Source organism: Cyprinus carpio, chromosome A14, assembly GCF_018340385.1.
Source record: "Cyprinus carpio isolate SPL01 chromosome A14, ASM1834038v1, whole genome shotgun sequence".
Classification (NCBI taxonomy): domain Eukaryota; kingdom Metazoa; phylum Chordata; class Actinopteri; order Cypriniformes; family Cyprinidae; genus Cyprinus; species Cyprinus carpio.
In genome coordinates, this window is record NC_056585.1 from 21,838,119 (window position 1) to 21,861,444 (window position 23,326).

The 23,326-nt window shown below is 38.2% G+C and overlaps 1 pseudogene; it reads left to right on the top strand.

Moving 5' to 3' along the window:
* Positions 1-9,069, top strand: part of LOC109102731 — a 17,616-nt pseudogene extending 8,547 nt beyond the window's left edge.
* The last annotated feature ends 14,257 nt before the right edge of the window (positions 9,070-23,326 follow it).

Consider the following 23,326-nt stretch of genomic DNA (forward strand, 5'->3'; position numbering starts at 1 on the left):
ATCAGACAAGTTGGTCGAAATGTCACTGTTTTTAAAGAAATAAAGTTAGATTCATATTTATAGAGTGAGTATTGAACTTTTTCTAGAGATCAAAGATATTTTTTTTTTTACTATAATTTGATTATAATTCAATTTATATATTTTATACAATTAGGCAGAAATATCTGTACAAAGCAGTGACATTTATATGTCATAAATGCAATCAGGATCAATCAGGATTGAACAACAGTGAAAGGTAACCAAATGCTGCTGACAAACCATTTTAACTATTCTGTAATTTGTAAAATATAGTCATTTGGCTCCTAAATGTTTAATTTTAGGTGACATTGACTCTCTAGCTAGTCTGTTATTGTGCAAACAAAAAAGAGCCTTTGAAGGATAGAGGTACTCGTCTATATTTGTCTTGCTGTTTCATGCTCTTGTAATCTGTAGTCACAGAACAATAATTTAGGAGTATTGGCCCCAAATTTAAATGCGCTTGTTACTCTCAAACCTGTTCAGTGTGTGTACATGGCCACAGCTTAACTCTGTGATTGACCTGAACACCCACCACATCAGCAGTTCAGCATCAAACGCGAGTTCCTGTGTCAGCCCTAATGCTGAAAATCAGCATTTAGGAGAGCGGGTAAAAGCTCAGGAGTTTTTGTGGGGGGTGGTGTTTCACAATGCAGAGCCTCATTCAGACTGACAGCTGAGGAATAAAGTAAGAGAACTCCTGCTGCCCAGAGTGTTTATTCTGAGAGATAGGACCAGGAGCATGTGAGGAGTGTATCGTCTCTAACTGTGTTTATCTCGCTCGCTGTCTTCCATTATGAACAATACATTTCACAGTCTGCCAACGCACTCTCTCCCCCAATCATAAACTTCATAAACTTCACACATTCCTGCTGTGCCTCGGGAGACAGCAAATCGCACTGAGCCATAGTAATAAAATCTCACCTGTCAGCCTCCCTCACTGACAGGAAGAGAAACTTTAGGTTGAAAAAAAAAAGAGGCATAGAAGAATAAGTGACGGTGCTTTTGTGTAAAGGGAAAACATTTAGGATGTATGTTTGGAATGATTAGGAGCCGTTCGCTGCTTCAGTTTACATTCTGAAGAGCAAGAAAATCATTGGTCAGCCACAAGTGACACCTTTACATTTGAGATAACAAACAGGGTGGTTTGGTTCTAATTATTGTGGTTGTGGTCATAGCCCCTCTCTTAAAATAAACTGACCGTCCTCAACCACACTGCTCACTCTCATAACACAGGGTCCTGTTCCCTGATCAGTGATGGACAGTCTGCTCGGTGCATCTTGTTTCCTCCTTTCATACAACATTCTATCTGTATTTTTCTCTCCTCATTTCTCTCCTATCAGTTGTGTTTCTTAGCTTGTGTCAGAAACCTTTGCGGGATGCAGGGTAGGAAGGCTTCAAGGCACATCTGAATCCAGTGTTTATGTAAGGTATTGTCTACTAAAATCCCTTCAACCGGTCAGTTTTTAAAAGCAGCATAGATGTCTCCTATGATATCCAATTCCTTCTGTGCAGTTCAGTGGTTGGTGCAAAGAATAATGGCTTCTGAAGCTGTTGATCACATTTTTACTGGGAAATATGTATTGTAGTGAAGAAATATTCAGTATTTATGAACTTACTTGAATTCATGCCATTGTGTTGTCTTGGAAGCCTATTTGAAGGATCAGTGACAAATAAGAATGTTCAGGATAAAGAAAAGGCAAATATCTTTTGTAATATTAATTTAAAACACATGTACTAATTAATCATTATTTTCAAATTAATCATAGAAAAGTAAAAGGACATTAATTTAATTTAATTAAAAGTAAAAGGACATTAATTTAATTTAATTTAATTTAATTTTGTTTTATTTTAGCCTTCTAAGAATATTATGAGTTATTAATTCATGAATTTCTTATTTATAATATCAGATTTTTTTTCCATGCCCCAGAAAATTATCATCATAAATTCTAATTTAAAATTTAAAAATACTCATCATAGAAGAGCAGATTTCCAATCGTGTTTAAATTACATTTTTAATGTAGTTTTAAATTACTATATAAAGAATAAAAAAAGAGAGAGGGAGATTTGTGTCACTGACCCTCAGTTTTCTTAAAACGCTCTCTATGATTTGTCGAACTGACTTGGCAGCAGCAGATGTCTTTGTTTTTGGACACATCTCTAATATACTCATCACCCTATCTCTCCTGCCATTAGGGATAGATACTAGTGATCTTGTTGCTCTCTGAGACAGTTTGCCTAAACAAACTGTTGGTGGTGAAATCAATTATCATTTAGCTGTAAATCACAGCACAGATATGGCTAATTTTCTCTGGTGGTGGTGGGGCAGACCGCCTTATTCAGAGTAACAACCATTTTCATCTGTTGACATATCATCAGCTTGTTAATAACAGAGCTCTGAGCCTCCCATGATCTACCTGAAAGAGAAACAGAGCGTGCAATCTCCATCCATCTCTGACAGCTGACTGTTTAACTTACCTGATTACAGTAATTACTCACAGCAGAGCAGCTCGTGCACAGAGGTGCAGCTGACAGCTCTCTGCATTGTGTTTGTTGATGGGTGAATATGCAACGTGAAACAGCAACTGTTTTCAGACATGTTCTCCCAATTGCTAGTTTAAGACTAAAATAGCCATTAATTACAACATAATGTTATATTAAGCTCAGCTCCCTGTTGTTATACACTGTGGATCTGCATCCATTTATGTTTATGCACAGTGATAGACCCATTTTTATCAAATTATTCACCATTTTTCACATTGTAACGTCATCAGAACTATGAAATAACTCGATGTATAGAAATTCTATAGTGATGAAAAAAGTTGAACAAATAAAACATTCTTACATTTTAGCTTCTTTAAATTAGCTACCCTTTGTCTAGATTATAGCTCTGCAGTCTCTGGCCAACTTCATGGGGTGCCACCTAAGATGCCTTTTAAAGAGTACTGAAGGAGCTCCCAATATATTTTGGACGCTTGTTGGCCGTGGTATACCATCTTTCTCATCCATTATTTATTTTATATATTTTTAATGAATAAAAATGAATGCATCAGTACATAATTTAAAACATTTAATCACAAGCCTTAAATCACACGCATACACTCTGTCAGGTGTGTTCAAATCTTCCCTGGTGCTGTATATGTGTGATTGTAGATTGCTGAGCTGCAGAAAAAAGTGGCAGAGTTGGAGAAGCATGGAGATGAGTTGGAGGCTGAAATAGAAGCCAAGAAAGCCAAATACCTGGAGGAGATAGAGGAGCTGGAGGTACAAAAACTCACTGATCATATTCTACTGCAGCAGTTCTCAGTATCTCACCACAACAGAGACACTGTGCTGTCTCTGTTCAGAATTACCTTTGTCAGCTGGAGGAGGAGGAGGCTGATCTTCAGTTCCAGATGAAGGATCAGAGTGGGGATTATGAAGAACTGCTGAATCAGAAGATGAATCTAGTCATCGAAATTGCTGCTTACAGGTGATACATGTTATGAAGATCATTAGTGGTGCTGTGTGAAGGCAAGCATTGCTGTTATTATTGTTCATACATTAACATGATACACTAACATTCAAAAGTTTGGGGTCAGTGAAATATTTAAATGTTTTTTCTCTCTTGGTCATTGTCTTTTTATTTGATCAATAATACAGTAAAAAGTGAAACAGTCTAAAAGTGAAAGCTAAGAGTCAAATATTGGGAAAGGACATCTCAGGAACGCACTCCAGTGGTCTTACCTCTCAGATAGGTTCTTCAAGGTATCTTGGAGAGGTAAGGTGTCCAAGTCTTGACATCTAACTACTGGGGTGGCTCAGGGCTCAGTTCTTGGACCACTTCTCTTCTCTGTCTACATGGAATCAAAAGGTTCTGTCATTCAGAAACATGGCTTTTCATATCACTGCTATGCTTATGACACTCAACTCTGTCTATCATTCCATCCTGATGGTCCGACGATGCCTGCTCATATCTCAGCTTGTCTAACAGACATTTCTTGCTGGATGAGTGACCATCACCTTCAACTCAACCTTGTCAAGAAAAAACTGTTGTGGTTCCATCAAACCCATCATTTCATCTCAATTTCACCATCCAGTTAGGCACATCCACCACAACTCCTTCAAAAACAGCCAGAAATCTTGGAGTTATGATTGATGATCCGCTGACTTTCTCTGATAACATTGCTAGTCCTGCAGATTTGCTCTATTCAACATCAAGAAAATCAGGCCCTTTCTTTCAGAACATGCTTCACAACTCCTTGTTCAAGCTCTTGTTCTGTTCAGGCTGGACTATTGCAATGCTCTCTTGGCAGGTCTTCCAGCCAGTTCTATCAAACCTTTACAATTAATCCAGAATGTGGCAGCAAGATTAATTTTTAATGAGCTGAAAAGAATGCACGTCACTCTGATTATCAATTTGCACTGGCTACCAGTAGCTGCTCCCATAAAATTCAAGGCATTAATGTTTGCCTACAAAACCACCACTGGCTCTGCACCCCTTTAACTAAATTCATTATTTCTGACTTATGTACCCTCTAGAAGCTTGCGTTCTGACAGACTTTTCCATTTTCAAATCAAAGCTAAATACACATCGAAACGGCGCTTCTTTGTGGCATGGCTGATACAGAAGAGCATACGCAGCATACGGTGGTATGGAGAGACACAGAGGAGACTGTTGACAAAGGAATTGTTGAATAAAGTCTTTATTTTTGTTTTCTTCGCTTACAAAAAGTATTAACGTTGCTTCATAACGTTACGGTTGAACCACTGATGGCAGATGGACTATTCTGATGATGTCTTTCATACTTTTCTGGACCTTGACAGTGTAACTTATTTGGCAGTCTATGGGACAGTCACAGGCCTCCCGGTTTTCATCTAAAATATCTTAAATTGTGTTCTGAAAACGAATGAAGCGTTTACGTGTTTGGAAACAACATGGGGTAAGTGATTAATAAAAATATTTGCATTTTGGGGTGGAGTATCCCTTTAAAACAATTTAATGACCCTAAACTTTTGAATGGTTGTGCAAATCATTCAACTTGTCGCCGAGTGGTGTGCTTTTACCATTACAATTGATTGTTAAATACCTGTTACTATTACAAGGTAATAGTATTACAACATACATTTTTAAATTAATAAAGTACAAAAAAAAATTAATAACCCCACACTTAATAGAATATATGTTTGCTGAATTATGTCATTGCGCTGCAGGGTAAATGAGTGATGCAATACATGAGGAAGACATACCTAATAATGGTGCCCTCATTCCTGAGGCCAAGATGGGTCACAGGAAGTGCATCCCCTTACAGTTGCAGAAAGCATGAACTAATTTCCTCCTTTCCTATACATACTTTTTTCATGGCATCACCGGATTGGGAATGCTCCCCATCTGCACTGATGTGTGTGGCATGACGCATCCACCACATAACCTTAATCTTTTGAAATGCCCCTAAAATAGAGCTTCCTGCCCCTATAGGTTTAGGAAGTGACCACTTTACAAACAATAGCTCATTAACATGGACAGAAAGAGACGGTTTTGTCTTTGCCGACAGGCCAGGCTGCTGATATCACACCTCTGTGCCTTCTGGCCCTTGCAATAAGATATACTAATTTATCAATATACTACTTTCATATTACTGCCGCTTTCTCATCATTGATGAATAAGAGATGAAGGCTTGGCTTGTATGTTCTTGCAGATTTTAGAGAGTTGTCTGCTCCACAAACCCCTAATGACACTGTGCTGCCATCTCCATTGCCATTTGGCTTGTGAAAAATCCCAAATGTAGTTTTTCCAGATGCTGTTTGTCGATGAGTATCTCTAATGCCACATTCAGCATCATTACAAGTTTAAAATGGTACAGACTCTACACCATTTATCCCACCATCTGTGTAGCCTCTCAACAGACATTTCATCATGCTATACAAAATCATGATTTTCAAAACACACATAACCCTGGGACAATGAGATTGGGGTTGTAATAGTTGCCATAACTTTACTAGTGCAGATGAAATTTAGACTACTCTTACTAGGGTGTAAAAAGTATCAGATGCCCCAGGCTAAGCTTTGGGACAAATAAAAGCAGACTGAGGTTTTTTTTTTTTTTTTTTTTTTTTCTGCTGTAGGGGTTTGGTTGAAGAAGAGGAGGAGAGACTGAGCTGCCTGTAAGATGCAAGAAGAGGTGATGCTCTATTCTGGACTGAAGCAGACACAAAGAAACACTAAAACCACATACAATTCAACCCTTAACAGCGAGATCCACAAATCAGGAAAGTAAAGAAAACAGCTGTCAGACACACTTAACCTTCTGAGCAGATGTAAACCTTCACTGACAGATGAACTTCAGGGAGTTCGTGCAAGCTCATTGATAACGGGTCAGTGGCAGGTAACCCTGGGTCTTCAAGAAACACTGGATCTGTGCAGCAGTGGGAGTGTGTTGATAGTGATGGGGGATTTTCAGCACTGGAATCTTCTACTTATAGCTTCATAGTCCTTGTCACTGACATACAGTACATACCCTACCATTCAAAAGTTTGGGGTCGGTAAACTTTCCTTTTTAAAGAAACGCTACTTTTGTCCAGACAAGTGATGTTAAAGACATTTATAATGTAACCAAAGAGTTTTATTTCATATAAATTCTGAACATTCTATTAATCAAAGAATCCTGAAAAATGCATCATATTTTTATCCCCAAAATATTAAGCACCACAACTGTTTTCAACATTAGTAATAAGAAATGTTTCTAGAGCATCAAATCAGCCATCATCAAATTGGAATGAATGATCTGAATGATCATGTGACACTGAAAACAGGAGTAATGCTGCTGAAAACTCAGCTTTGCCATCACAGTATATGGAGTTATTTTAAATTATAATAATATTTCACAAAATTACAGTTTTTACTGTATGACATTTTTACTATGCAGACTTGTTGAGTGTAAGAGATTCTTTTAAAAACCTTACCAACCCCAGACTTTTTAGGTTTACACACATTTATTTGTGCTCTGTTGAATCTCAACTTAACCTTTCCTGTACTGTCCAAACGTTTTTTTAGACATACACTTTAAAAGTTTGATTTTAGTGATTTAAAGAAATCATTTCTCTTAATAAAATGCTTTAGTTCCACCGAAATTAGTGGCCCAGTTTTGTAGTTCAGACTAAGGGTGCTTTCACACTTGGTTCGTTGCCTGGTCCGAACCCGAGTTCGATTGCTCCCCCCTCCCCCTGCCCCCTCTGGACTGCGTTCATATTATGTTATCTGGGTCCGAACCGCGGTTCGTTTGCATCATCAAGCCAGCAGCTGTTTATTCCGTTGCTTAGTAACGGCAGCGCAGGAGAAGATGGCAAATTCATAACATGGCTCTCTGCACTTTTATATGTTTACGTTTTTGAACCGTTCGTTTTGTTTACTAAGCTTCAGCACATAACGGCACTCAAGTCTGTCTTACGAATGTACTGCAAATGATCTGAAGAACACTGAAGACGAACAGAAATGAGATATACAGCTCTCTGTTTGCAGCGCGTAAGTCACGCTTGTCAGGAAAGTGAGTGAAACACACACACAAGCACACATTTTTATCAAGTAATACATCATTAATAGCGGTTCACTTCCGTGATTTGGTACGATTGCGTTCACATCAGCAGCGAACCGTACCCCAGACCAACCTTTTTAAGTGGACTCTGGTACGGTTTGCAGTTGCGCACCTGAGTTCGGATGACACTCTTCACATCATCCAAACGAACCAAACTCTGACGTCAATCGAACCCGGGTGCGCACCAATAGTGGTAGTGTGAAGGCACCCAAAGAGACTCGATTTCATCCACCATATACACACTACCGGTGTAGTCAATCCTTAAAATATTCAATTATGTATGGTGTCCTGCATACATGGACAGAAAAATTAAAAATGTAGCTTCACTATGCAAAATTACAAAAAAAGAGTTATTACTTAAGAAGTTATAAGTTACAAAATTATTGACAGATAGTAAAAAATAAAAACTTTGCATTTTTATTGACCTGTTGGACTTTTTGCCTGTCTCGTATCATTTGCAGCTCGTTTTTAATTGAGAATTCTGAATCTCTTTTATGCAACAACCTACAGCATTTAAATTAATATTTGCCTTTGAAATCCATCTTTTTCCTCGTCTTTCTGAACTCTTAAGTTCAGTACATTTCACTTTTATGGGAGTGTTTTCTGCCGACATCTTCTGTCAGTCAAGTGCCATATCGTTTCACCACCTTTGAAGTCTTGAAATGGAGTGCAGTGGAGATTTACCCAGCAAGCCTTTCAGTCTTCATACTGACCCTCACTTGTAAGCGCCCTGCACTATTAACCCTATCAGAGGCTTGTTATCTGTGCATTTAAGATGAAAAATGCAGCTAATAATGGATTAGATAAGATTATCCAGCACCCGTGAATTCCTGTTGAACTGAAGCCCATCCATAAGGCCTGAACTGACCTGTGCAGCCAAACTGACTCCTTTAATTCGTTGGATATGAAATATGGGCAGCAGTAGAGGAAGTCACTCTGTCTTTGGGGCCCTTATTTTCACTGCTAAGGTACTTACATTTAAATTTATGCATTTAGCAGAAGCTTTTATCCAAAGCGACTTAGTGTATTAAGGCTAACATTTTTTACCTAACATGAGTTCCCTGGGAATTGAACCCACAACCCTACGCTGCTAATGCAAAGCTCTACCACGGAGCCACAGGAACACTTAGTAATACTTGTTGCCCAAGGGCACCAGATCACCCTGAACCTCCCCCTCTTTCAATACACTCACACACCCCAAAGCCTTCTGGGTGCTTGTGATGAAGTATTGGACCCTGGGCCTGGTCTGCTGGCCTGTGAGGATTTTGGTTTGCTTCTGGCCTTTCCTGAGGTTTGACAATGGAAGAGGGAGGGGAGGATCTGACATCAGCAGGAGGGAGCAAAAGGTCATGAGGGGATATTTGGCGGGGTATTTTTTTACTCAATGCTCATTGTCTTTCTTTCTGCTTTGCAACTTTTTCCATCTTGTTTCCATCTCTAATGTGATGAATATTGTGTTCTCATTACTCGCTAATTTGTTTACTGTGTGCTGATGTACCTCAAATTAAATTTGATCAGTTAAAACATTTCTTAAATGTAGGTAATGCATTTTTAAATCAATTTGCGCTACATTGTTAATTTCGTAAGGATGGTTTGTGAGTCATTTACAATTTCGTAATTTCCCAATTTGAAAAACTTATCCAGGCTGAAAACAACTGAATAAAACAGAAACAACTGCTCTTTAAACCTTGAATTGAATAATTTTGCTGATGATGGCAGGGTTGCACATGATGTATTGGTATGGGAGTTTCAGCCCCCCCAGCCCAAAGTGGACCCTAATGGCTGTTAACCCCTTGTAGACCAGCAGTGACATTGAGAGGTCAGAGGGCGGTCTTCCTTTTAGCTTTCAGACCTTGACAACTTGGCATTCGGGTCAGTCATCAAAGCTGCGGTCTGGGTCAGTGGTCAGTGACACCCCTGGCCTTTTAATCCTGATGCTCTTGAGATCGACAGAGAGACATCTATGAATAACAAAGATTAAACACCAGCTCTTAATCTTTACTAATACTAATGCTTATTAAAGTTTACACACCTGAGTCTGGTTGGACAGTGTTATTGCTACCCAGACGTCCAGCCTGTGTGTAAGCATGAATACACTGACGTTATAATAATAAGCTTAAAGTGAAAATAAGGGGGTCAATCACACCCATGTCAGAAAACAAAAAATAAATAAAAAATTAAATTAGGTTTTGCACAAACAAAACAAAGCATTTTAAAGCATTTTGTTTTACTTATTGTGACTTAGTGCAGTAATTACCATTATTCTCATAACTGCAAATACCATTATAGTAATATAGTATTTTTTACAATCATACCACAGTAATAATATATGCATATTTAATTAGAGATAGATGAATGTATTTCTATATCATTTTAAATATTTAAACAATTTTACATATAATTTTACAAATTTTTATTTAATTAGAGATAATATATATATATTATATATATATATATATATATATATATATATATATATATATATATATACTTATTTACTTTTTTTGCATAAGTTTTAAAAGATATATAACAAAATAATGTCACGATGAAATTTTTTTATTATTATTTGTACTAAAATTAGTGTCTGTCTTTTGATTTTAGTGTGAAATAAGACCAAAGGTTTCGTGAGATTTACCCAAAGAGTCAAATAATGTCATTTGCTAAGTAAGCAGCTTTCCACAGGATACAGGGAAATTTTACATGAAAAATGGGATATCCGACCTTGTATAAAGTAGTCATTGGCAATACCTTATGATATTTGAGCCAAACAGAACATGCAGTTTCAGTCATGAAAAATTGGATTTGGAATTTGAGGTAATGTTCACTAGAGAGACGCATGTATGGTTCAGTTCAGCGATCACCTCATGATAGACACTCCTGGCCATTTTATCCCAACCTGACTGACTGAACAAATAAACACAGTCCCTTTGAAAGAGAAAACTCATTTTTAAGGTTCATGTATGCTGTGCTTATAGAAATGAAACCAAGCATGTTATTTCAGAAAATAAACAAAAAGAGGGAGGGGAAAGAGAGTAAAGAAAGAAAATAACGACTGTGAAAATATACAAAAGTGAGAGTCAATTGAGAAAGTATTTTCATAATAAGAACTGAACAAATAATAAATTACAGAGGCCGCCCTCAGCTGCAGGGAATCGGCAAGATGTTACCAGACGAAGAAAGATGGCATCACTCTTTCCCCCTCTCTACTAGATGATAGAGCTGCCTACATACTAACACTGAGAACATCAAACAACATCATTCTAGCGCAAGGTAGTCTTTATTTTTTCATGTCATTCTTGGTATGACAGTCTGTTTACTGTAAATTTTCATGGTTATTGTGATATTTGAATTTAATTGGGATGTCATAGATTAACAATATTTCAGTTGGTGACTCTGTCAAGTTGCTGCTTTCATGTAGCTTATGAATCAACATCGCAGGATGGATTTAGAACCTGACAAATTGGCAGTAGTTTCATTCTGTCACAACCATCTAAAGAAATTTTTGTCAGTAAAGGCCCATTTGCATCAAGATCGATAACTATACTAATGTGGCTGCACCAACTGAAGATAATGTTCTGTTTATTATAAGTACACGCTGCAGTCATGTCATCTTTAAATGCTCAAACTCTGGATTCTGATTTATCAGCTGGAAAAAAGTCCCGAAAATGATTCCAACAAGATTGTTCCTCTTTGCTGTTATCATTATAGTTGTGATGTGGTCTTCCGTTCTTCGTGAACGGCCTTAACACCACAATAAGCAAGGCATAGTATGTATCATATACTCAATATAGATGCTCTCAGGCATGTTTACCAATAATGCTCTGCTTTGCATCATATTTAAAAATGTAATCATTCTTTTAATCTCCCATGCGGTTTTAGCCAGTCTTCTCAATCCCTTGTCCTATGATGAATATAAATGCATATACTGTAGGGTGTACTTAAAACATTCTCATTCTGTGTTATGTTAAAATAAACTCTTTCGTGTAGCATCTGCTTTAATCATCACAGCAATTATTAGTACTTATATGGAGTGAAAAGCAGGATATGAGTTGTATAAATCCCTAAAAATAGGTTTGCATGCTTCTTTCTTCATCCTTCCAAGCTATTTCCTTTCTTTCGTCTCGCTGAGTTTGATACAGCATTCGCCTGAAGGTATGACTGCTGCTGGATCTTAAACAGACTCTGAAATGATTTTCCACTAGTTACTCATTCATCTTACTCCATATACTGGTCTGGTTCCTCTCAGAGCTGACAGGTCGAGCAGGTAACCAGAAGGCAGTTGTAGTTTGTACTGACTAGAGTGTTAGTATTCAGTTTGCCAGCTGAAGCTGGCATGAGTTGGCACCCCTCTACTCTTAGTAGATAATGTTACCAGACAAAAGACACATCTTTTATACTAAAGACATTATGGTAGGCATTATATCCCCTTTTATCAGAGTAAAGCTGCAGGATAATGTTCCTAAGGAACCTTAACAACATATGGAGCTTATAGTGATTACCAACAGATGAAAAGATACTTACCCTCAGCCCCTTGAGGTTTATGCAATAGCCATATGGTTTGTAAATATTCGATAAAAGGGTTTGATGAGCTTGTAGTCATCTGTAACCGTTATGTTTTGGTGGAAACTGTGGTTGCCCGATCTTTAGTGGTTACATGCTGTGAAGTGTTGTCAACTAGCAATATCCAAACTCCATTTAGAGACAAAACAATCGCACCTCGCCTTCGAACAACATCTGCTGCCCATTTGGGAGCCATTTCAGCGGTCTGTGCTATTTAATATTCACAAAGTCTCTGGGATACGGCTGGTGCGAAAAACAGGAGAATGACCTGGAGGAACACCCAGAAATGAGGGAGTTAAACAGGCATTTTTGAAGTCTGGTCTTTTGGATGGATGGTACCAGCAATGGCACTCTGGACACTTGGGGGGCCCAGAGGCGAGGCTAGACCTGAGGGTTAGCCACACAGGAAGTTTACACAGCAGCATGCCAAATCAAAATCCATTTAATCATCAAACCCAACGAATAGGAGCTGTCCCCCAGACACATCTCAGCAGCTGCCATAGATGAAGACAAATGTGCTGCGGAGCTGCTGGAGCAAAAGCCAAATGCGCACGGAGCCTCCATGTAATGGCATAGCGTGGGCGCACATTTCGCAAAGTAATTCGCTGATTCCTTTTAATACAAATTGAAGCACTTTTGAATACATTTAATTGTTTGCATGTGAACATTTGCAAAGAGATATTATTTTGCCATTGTTAAAGAAGTCATGGAGTTGATTCACGGCATGCTTTATGGGAATTACTTGCATGTGGAATAGTGACATAAACAATCTTAATTGCCGTTTTTAAACTGCACAAACACTTGCCATATGTTTTACTGTAAGCCAGCGACATTAACCTTGTTAAATGCACTTATAGTGCAGTATGACTCGAATATGAGAGTATGTAATGATTGATGGGCATGATGATGAAAGTTGAATTCCAAGCAATAGAAGCTCATTGTTTCATTTCCACGTAGGATGAATATAATTTGTTTACACATATGGATGTCTCTCAGGAGCGCTTGTTTTCTTTGCATGCTGTGTTTGGTTTTCTCATGATTCTGATATCCGAGTTTAAGAATGTGTGTCTCTCAAGAGACGGCAAATAAAGAAAGGTAACCTAAATAATGCAACCGGTCTGATATGTATAGACTTCAGGTTATTTCATATGCATGAGAACATCATCTCTTTGTCAACAGCTCCAGTAGTAATCATCAGGATGGTATTAGGCTTCTGGGTGGTATTATAGCAGAAAAAAAAATCCCTCTTTGGTCCTCAGCCAACGATCATCGGTTATCCTGCAGAGAAGAGAGAAGCGCTTGTGTATGTTTGAGACTGATGCTATAATGGTTGTCTAAACCTGAGGGTGCTGAAGATCATTAAACACCTCCTCAGTCTCTCTCTAAAGGACATCTCTCGTCATGGCAACTACATAAACATCACACACTTTCTCCCGCAGGGTAAATGTGGAAGGAGCATGCAAGGGAGCTACTTCTGAAATCCACTAGGGACTGGGACTTTAGAAAGAGTGTACAGAGAAATATATAGTTGAGATATGCAGAGTCAGGCTGTCTAGGTGCTTGTAGGACATTATAATTTCCTGTTTAGAAGAGAAAGTAGGCTTCACTGATTGTTCATAACTTCTCATAATCTTTGCACATCTTGGAGAGCATATATTCAGAAAAAGAGAGTATTCAGGCTCCATTGTTTCGTACTTATGCAGAGGTTGGTCAGATTTGCGAACTAATGCGCATTTGGGGGCTGCTCTGAAGATAGAATTAAAAAGATAGAAAAGTCCAGCAAGGTCTCGACAATTTGCTGGAAACAACTTTTAAAACTGTGGCTTGCCAAGCTACAAGCTAATCATAATTTGAGGTCATTCAAAGAATTAAAAAGGTAGTTAGATACACTTAAATTATAAAGGCTGTTTGTACCTAGAATTATATCTAAAATAATAAATATACGGTATGTCCATTCCAACAATGTCATAGCTCAGTGTTGTTATTGTTTTAGTTATGCTGTGGGCTTCCTATTCACACAGAATTAGAATGATTATTTAAACTTCATAGTCAAGTGTAGGGGTCACCCTGAATAGTCGACGATTCGATGCGTCGATTTGAGGAGCCTGATTCGACTACCAATCTCACAGTCGAATATTCGCAGGGTGTTATGATTATGCCATTTTGACTATATGGGGGAGCTCAAATGTCTTATTTCACATAGAACTGCTGGTTTTCTCCCAATAAGTTAATATGCAACCTATTATGTTGTAAATAAGAATCTGAAAAGAAAGAAGCTTCAAATAAATATTTTAAAGTGTGTGAATAAATCCAAGCACCCCTATGTTTCACTTCCCATAATCTGTGACCAACAGAGGACCATCTTGGCAGCAGGGATTTAAAACTTTAACAAGACTCAAATTCACACAGGCAGATAGTGGATTTTTTTCGATCAGGTAGGGTACAAGTGATCTCAAACATTTCAGCCGGTTTATATATATCAAGGATATATTATTTACCTGATATAAGATGCATTTGGTTGAGTCAAGCGCTTCATTGTAGTACTACGGTGATCTCTTCAGCGCGAGCAGAATAAACAACAATGCAGAATATTAATAACTATGACTGGGGACTGTCAAACACATACCATTATAATGAGAAAACAATTATAATAAAGCATTCTAAATTTAGAGTTTAGCTGTGTTTCTGCACGTTGTTGCGTAAAGAACGCATCCACAAAATGAGTTCATTCAGAGCCGCGCAGATACGTTCATGTGCATTCGGGGCCTTTTTGCAGATAGCCTAGAAGTCCTAATATTAACTTTATGTTGTATAAATAACAAAGTGTATTCTATATGAGATGATGAGTTTAATCCCATTGATTAAAAACTTGCTATCAAATGCGTCACTCTACTGGTCATCTTCAGTGCGACACTGATCAAAACAGAAATGCAGAACATGAATAACTACTGTCATATGCTAACGTTATAATAAGAGCACTATTATAAAAAAAATTGTGAATTGTTAGGGTTTCGCTGACATTGTGTTAACTATCTTTTAATCAAAACATTATTTACCCACATCTGTCGGATGTCTGACTTGACTCAATGTATATGATATATGATTCGACTATCAATCGAATATTGGCAAGATTTGAAAATTCCGATTTGATTATGAAAATCCTTGGTTGGGGACACCCCTAGTCAAGTGTTAATGTCTTGGTGTGAACAGGCATGAGGGCCTTTCGCATCGCGGGAACCTTTTCATAGTACCAGAACTAATTGTGGAACTACCCACTTATTGGCGTTTTCGCACCGCCGGAACTGGGTGCGATTTTAGTACCTGACTGCCTTTATCGAGAACCAAATTATCTCCTACTCCAGAGCAGGGTCTAACTAGCACAACTGGTACAACCCGTGACGTAAGTATACATTAATTGGCCAGACACGTTTGAAAACGCCCTCACGCGCCATGATTTAAAACACCATGTAAACATACTGTAAACATTGTGTCAACTTATTTCGCAAGTATGATGAACAGCGATCGTTGGACAGATGCTGAAGTGCAGGCACTTGTAGCAAATGTAGCTCTGCCAGTTGTCGTTGGAGATTCTTAATCCTCCTTTCCATTCTTTCAATCGCTTTACGTATACGTCGACATTCCATGTCCATTATTGTGAAACCCGCGAGACACAACAAAAACACAGCTCCGATCACAGCATCCTCCATCCTCCTGTTGTGAACGTTGTTCTTCTTTGTTTTCGTTGTTGAATGCTGCGCACAAATGACGTTGCTGTCGACCGGCTTACATCACTTCACTGTCAGTGTGAATGCACTGTTGAGTCTCGTGAAAACAACGATTGTTAACAGGAGCAAAGGAAGCAAAGTTTCCTTACTTTAGCAAAGTAAAACCAGTCTCCTCTTGGCTTGTATCGAAATCCTCCGACATTATTCTTTATAAATCCCCATTTTGTACTTCTAATTAGTGACCATTGTTTTGTTATGATCTCTCCCTTGCACTTCTGAGCAACCCATGGGCAAAACCGACCTCCATACGTCATCCGCCCGGAACTGCTTCCGTGTACAACAGTGAGCGCAAGCTAGATTAAATTGATTATTACAATTTAAATATGGTTATTTTTCTTACAAAAATGCATCGATTTGCTACAGGAGGCCTTTGTTCACCCCCCGGAGCTGTGTGAGACACTTTTTTATTAAGGATGGGCGCTTTTTATTTCACTTCTTTTGGACCGATGCACTGCAACACCCACTGAGTGGCATTAAACAGTTTGAAAGATCAAAGAAAATTTTTTGCCCCCTAAAAGCACAACTGCCCCCTTAAAAATACGCTGTTCTGAAAATAACCGAGCTACTGTCACGCTACTGGAACATGTGGGGAAGGTTGTAGCATTGCTAAATTTAGTTCCCAACACTGTAAACACTGGCCAAATATAAGTGTTTTGATTTCATACACTCCAGACAACTAAATTTGTTTTTGTCTCAACTATTACAGTGTCTTAGTCATTCAGTGTTTGTTAAGCAGATTGTTTCCCACTTGGTATAAGTTTAGAATCGATTTTTATTGCTGTTGCATTTGCACTCATGTTAAGGGTTATCATGTTCACTAGAAGAAATGGACTGTGTCAAATGGGGCACATTTAAATTTGAAAATCTCCAGCCAGGCAAAGCAGCAAATTGTTTTGCAGCAGATGTTGTCTGGCTACTTACGATTGACTTGTTTGTTTGTCAGAGATGTCTTGACTGTCTGAGTGGCTCTGTTGCTTCATGTTCGGGGCTCTGGGCAGTAGCCAGAGGATCTGGGGTCACTGCATCACTCCGCCAAACTGTAGTCATGGCAACAACCACAGTGGTAATCATGTGTGATCATGCTTTTATAATCTCAGCTGCCTATCAGTGCTGGATCAAATGCCAGCTGTTTATTATCATAAAGTAATTGCAACACTTTCAAACATGTGGAAGTGGTTTGAAGATTCACATTAAACTGTTTACAGAGAGCTAATTTTTTTTTTTTTTTTTTTTGCTATTTACTTATAGCTTAGCCAAGACTCTAATCCAGGCAAAGAAAACTGGATTCTAATTATATGCCTCAAACTAGCTTTAATAATGGAAAACAGCACTATTTTCACTGAAAGAAAGGATCTACACTACCGTATGTATATGTGCTTTAATAATGGAAAACAGCACTTTTTGTATATTTCTATATATATATATATATATATATATATATATATATATATATATATGTATGTATATGTATATATATATATATATATGTATATATGTGTGTGTGTGTGTTTTTTTTTTTAGTTTTTAGTATATATAATGAATATGAAGAGCTGTTTCCATGTTTCTTCAGCAGCAAATCAGCATATTAGATTGATTTCTGAAAGATCATGTGACACTGAAGACTGGAGTAATGATGCTGTAAATTCTGCTTACTGTCGTTTGTGTTGTCCCTTGCAAAGTCGTCACAAAAATAGCAATTCGTGCTGATATTGTATTCAAATTTCCTTTTTAAAATCTAGTTATATAGCATAAATATGTATTTATTGTCTTGTACATAGCATTAGTGGTCAGATTAGTTCACACAATATTTTTTGGATTCAAGATGATACCAGAAAATGTGAAAATGGAAATGATACATTGCCCTCTTAATAGATAAGTTTTAACACTGTGTGATATTGCTTAAACTTGACCTTTGGAAATCAAGGTATCATCTACATTTTGGTACAACTGTTATTATTTTCTGTGTACATTCCCTTCCTGTTTTATGTTTCATAATCCTGGTGCATTTTGTCATGGTGCTGTCTATCGCATGCTGTAATCCACACAGCAGGCTCTCCAGACCAGGAAGATTGGTGGAGGCCCTCAGCAGCACTCTACCAGTCTCTCCTTTAAACTTCCCTTGCCTCTGTTTACAGGCTGTCTCAACCAGACCCAGGCCCTGCCTGCCATCACCACACACTCCAAAACAACAGAAAGGAAGGTCTTCAGGTTCATGTTTAATTAACAATACAGTGAAAAATAATGAGCTGATAAGGTGCCTGTTTTGATTGAACGTGGAGGTGAAGTTTTACATATCTTCTCTAAGCTCAGCTGCATTTTTAATATATATGCTGAATTTTTAATGCATTTACAACCTAAAGGAACCTTGATGAAATGCAGATTTATTCCTCGGGGAGAGTTGAGGGAAGGACAGTGCACATGGATTTGCATATCTATCAGCATCACTGCACATCTTGACTTCCTCGCACTACTCTGTGTGTGAATGGCATGCTATGGATCCCTGTGATCCGCAAGACAACAGGTTTGTTCCAGATGTGCTGAGATTTAGTCTGCGGTGGGGCTGTTTCTCTGCCTGGTTGTTTCTCTATGGTACATACAGACTGTGCCAAGAAAGCATGGCTGGTTGTTGAGCGGCAGCGTCTGAGACGGGCTCAGCTGTTTATGCTAAAAGATAAGAAGAAGAGCAGAAAGCTCTCCCTCTCTTTCTTTCTCTGTCCATTTTTCTCTCTAAAACCCAGAGGAGCTGACCTGCATTAAGACATCAGGAAGAGTGGGGCGGTTAATAGGATGGATAAAGGCAAACATCCTCAGAAGCTTGTTAAAGAGCAGTGTTGGCAGCGATTTAGAAAATCAGCTATTATAGTTTAATGGGGTTCATCAAATCCGAGTTGGCAAATAATAGCAGTCTGGCCCCCCTCCCAAAAACCATCGCTTTTTGCTCTGTGACATCTCCATCTCTGTGTACTAATGCATTTATAAGCTGTGTAGAATTCACAAAGGCAGTCAGAATCTGAGCCTTATCGCATGAATGAAGCATCCCTGGCCAAGATTTTCCAGCTGTTACATCAGAACCTCCTCCAGCTCAGAGAGGTAAAGGATGATATAGCCAGTGCTATTTGTGCTTTAATGTGCCTCTCCTCCAAAAGCAGGTCTGTTTCTTATTGAGCTCAGTTTGTTGTAATGTTTCATGTATGACGTATGTAAAGATTGTTTCTGCATTCCTTGAACATGCTGCACTCCCTGAGGCTTCTGTTGTTCTTTATGTTTTAGATAGGACTGTCTGACAGTAATTTCCACATCCACTGCAATTTTATGATGACCCCTGCACTTCATAGCTTATATAGGCATATACAGTGAACCAAGTACCAAGTAAGACAACATATAAATATATAATCTCAATTCCAGTCAAAGAAAATGATAAAATTTTTATCTGGAAAATATTTATTATTAGAGTAATATTGAGGAATTTATGTATAAAACCTTATATATATCTTTTTTCATATGGACTGACCAAATTTATATGTGAATGAGTGATTTTTGTCACAGCTTTTTAGACAAACAGTTCTTTTCCACAATAATCATGGAACAATTCGAAGATACAGATTTTGTCAGAAGTTGTACACAGAATCCTGAAATATCTTGTGCTTCTGCTCTGAATGGCTTGACTGAGCAGGCTTTGCTTCTGTGTGGCCACATGTCATGTCTGCTTGTATCACATTATCACCAGGTTCAGTTTATCCACTTTAGCGTAAGTGCTAGGGATTGGAATTTTCAGGAATGTTAATACTTGATTTTCATTCAGATGAACAATCAATTCATCAATTAATCTTCAGTACTGCGAAATGAATGTGGAGAAATCCTAATATCATAGCAATGGCTGAACTATAACCTTACATCTGTACAGAACAAACAGATACAGGGCTTTTGTTACAGTACACAGAATGATGACACATCTTGCATGCATGGAACCCAAAAAATTAGTTTCATGCATATGTGCTAGATGGATATTGCATCATGTCTTGTTATTTTCTGCACTTCTTGTGCACGATGAACGGTGTGGTGCCAGTTAACAGATAAGGCTGCCACAAAAATGTGCTCTTCATGTGAATATTACACCTTCTCCATATCTGAACACGAACTGAAATGCTTAAAGACACAGAGAGCACTCACCTCTTGACACCTCACTCACAGCGCTCATTCAAACAGTGTAAATGAAACAATAGAGATTCAGCACAACATCATCACTGTAATAAAGACAAAGTGCTTGTCATGTTGTACTCTAGTTAGTATATGATCATGTGTTTTGTAGGGAAGGAAACACTCCTGCGACATTTGTCATTGAGCCTGTGTTTTTCAAGTAAGCCAAAAGTGCATGTTTGTATACTGGTCATGAAATACATTTAGATCTAATGTTGGTTTTAGAGGCAGTGTTTTTGCCATCTTCTTGTATGATTACTGGAATGTATTTGAACTGAAATTGATTAGATAATAGACCATCTCTAAGCTTAATCAATTAAATTATTAAAAGCGATTAATCAATCTTTGATTAATCATTCACATCCCTAGTAAGTGCTCAGCAAAATGTAACTAGTCCCTCTTTCTTTAAAAGCATAATCTCTATTGTCATAGCACCACTTTATGCATTTGCCTCTGTCATAGAGTTGATTTTAATGTTACGGGCTCAAATAATAGATCATTTCAAAGGGTCAATTGAAAAGTTATATTTAATTTCTCTTGCACACAGCCCTGCTGTTGTGTGGTGTGGTGGCATCTCAGGGCTGGTAACTGGAAGATTCCTCATTCCATTCAAGTTCACCATTTAAGTACCTAAGGGTCCAAAACAATCACCATTGTGCCCTTCAATAAGGTACTTGACCCCATGTTGCTCCCTGGGATTGTCTCTGTTGTAAGTCCATGAAAAAAAGCTCAATCTCCCCAACTTTAGTTAAGCTGTGCTTCTGATTATGGTAAACTTCACTAGGTTCAGACAAAACGGCTTTTATTCTTCTCCATGAGCAGAAGGAAGATTAATTTCCCACTTGAAAGATTAGTTGAATAACTTGAGGGTAGCGACTCGTGCTGCTGTCTGTCTGTCAAAGTGTTGGCTGAGACGTTAACGTCTGCCTGTTTGCACTATAGCTGCAAACCACAGCCCTCCTACAGGACCTTAGATTCCCTTCAAAATGTGGCATCCACCTACTGATAGGTACTTTCCTTAGCAGATAATAATTTTGCACTTGTTCTGCGATAAGCAGGGGTTCATCGATGGTCTTTCGTGGATCAGGATGTTTTATTGTTAGATATCTTACAATCTCTCTGGTGCACAGCACTGATAACCTTCTCTATGTGGTGACTCCCTTTTAATCTGCTTCCTTTGGGTCCTCATGCAACTTCTGTCTGTGTGTAAAATCACATTGAGGGCTAGTTAACATTTAGAAGAGAATGCTAGCAGATGCTGATGTTTAAAATGTTACCATAATGAATTTATGTGCAGGCCGAGGCAACTGCAAACAGTTCAATAAAAGTTTTAAGAAACAGTGTTTCTGAAGTGACTGCCTAGCACAAGCCCTTGCTCCATTTTACAATGTCACGGGATCCCCGTGGGGCAAGTCTTGTTTACTGCCTGAAATGCAATCATAAAAACTGAGGTAGAGCTTCCAATCTTCCCCACTCCCAAAACAATCTCAAACCTCCCTCTGTACCACGGCTTTGAAACTGGAGACCAGGAAAGTTGATTAGTGAGTTAAGTAGAATTGACCGAAAGTGTTAACATTGACTTAATTTACTTATTAATCGACTGAGTCCATGAATTAACTGGCTGTATTAATATGAAGACATTGAAGGTGATTTTGGGGTGGTCAGAATATATATATTTACTGTTAAGTGGTTCACCACCTGCATTGACACTGAAATGTATGTAATAATGTATTGACAGCATGTAAAAAGTATTTTATGTATTAACAACTTCAGAGATGTACAAATGTCTTTGAATCCTTTTGGGTTCAAAGAATATTTAATGCATGGAATAGGTTGATTTTAATTTTATTTAATCAATAATATTAATTAGATATGTTTAATTGCATCACATTTATTTGCCACCTAATGTGATTTATTAATAGTTTCATTCTTTTCTGTGTGATTTCTGGTTTCAAAGAATTCCATCACTTTACAAGCTTGAACTATATGTTAAAACAATAGAAATTAATTTTTATTTTGTTTGCAGAGATAAAAATATATAGAAATTTTTTTTGCTGTTCAAAAACAGTTTTTTGAAAGTTTTTTGAAAAAAAAACATTTATTATCAATGTTGAAAACGGTTGTGCTGCTTAATATTTTTGTAGAATCGTGATACTTTTTTCAAGATTCTTTGATGAATAGAAAGTTTGAGCGAACAGCATTTGTTTGAAATAATAAATGCAAAGGATTAATAAAGATTTTTAGGTTTAGATGCTGTCACTAGGTCCATATTGTGATTTTCCCTGTATAACCAAATGTATACTTATAAAACTTGTGTTAACACAAGTACCTACAAATACTAATGAGGTCAAGCAGGAGCCTCTCCCTGTGTGTTTAATCCTGGATGATGGTTTTTGGATCAGTGGTGAGGCAAATGAGTCCAGGATGTGTTCCACCCCTGTTTGCTCCCACTCACCTTCTCCTATACCGGTCTATCAGAGTAGGTCCTTCCCTAGGGGCTCTCTGATCAAATCGCAAGAATTCGGCACCCTGATCAGAGCAGTGAATGAACTTAAGCACAAAATGACAGATGCTCCTACACTACTCCTTGCTGGTTTGCCACAACCTCCTCACAACACTTAGCATTTGTGCAGGTTTTTTTTTTTTTTTTTGTCCACGTCAATGATCCATCCCCTCCTCAGGATTGCCGCTGTTAACACAGCTGAGCTGCATTAGGTCTGTGTTGTTCTTGCTCCTTACCTGGCTCCGGGCTCTGTTTGCAGTCCCTTGTGTTTTCCTTCCACTTCAGTGCAGCCACAGACCCTGCGCAGGAGTCCAAGTGGCAGCTCTTGGAGGCTGTAATGTGCTAAATTGCCCATGATGTTGTTCTTTCTGCAGTTTTGACATTTGACGAATGGCAGTGATTTGACAACGTGCTGTCAGATCCACTATGTATCAGTGTGGCTGATTAATTAGAAGTGACTGAGTTGGAAAGCAGAAAACACCCACCGATATTACCACTGGTGGTGCTTTCAGACAGAAAGGTAATAATAATGATTTTATGGTGTGGCAGAAGAGACTGGAGGCTTGATGCCAGGCCTTCACCAGATGTTACTGCTGTGTCTTGGCTTGAAGTTAAAATTGCAACATCTTAGCTTTTATTTCTCCTTTATCAATCATTTAGAACACACTGTGATAATAAAGCGTCTTTGCGTTTTT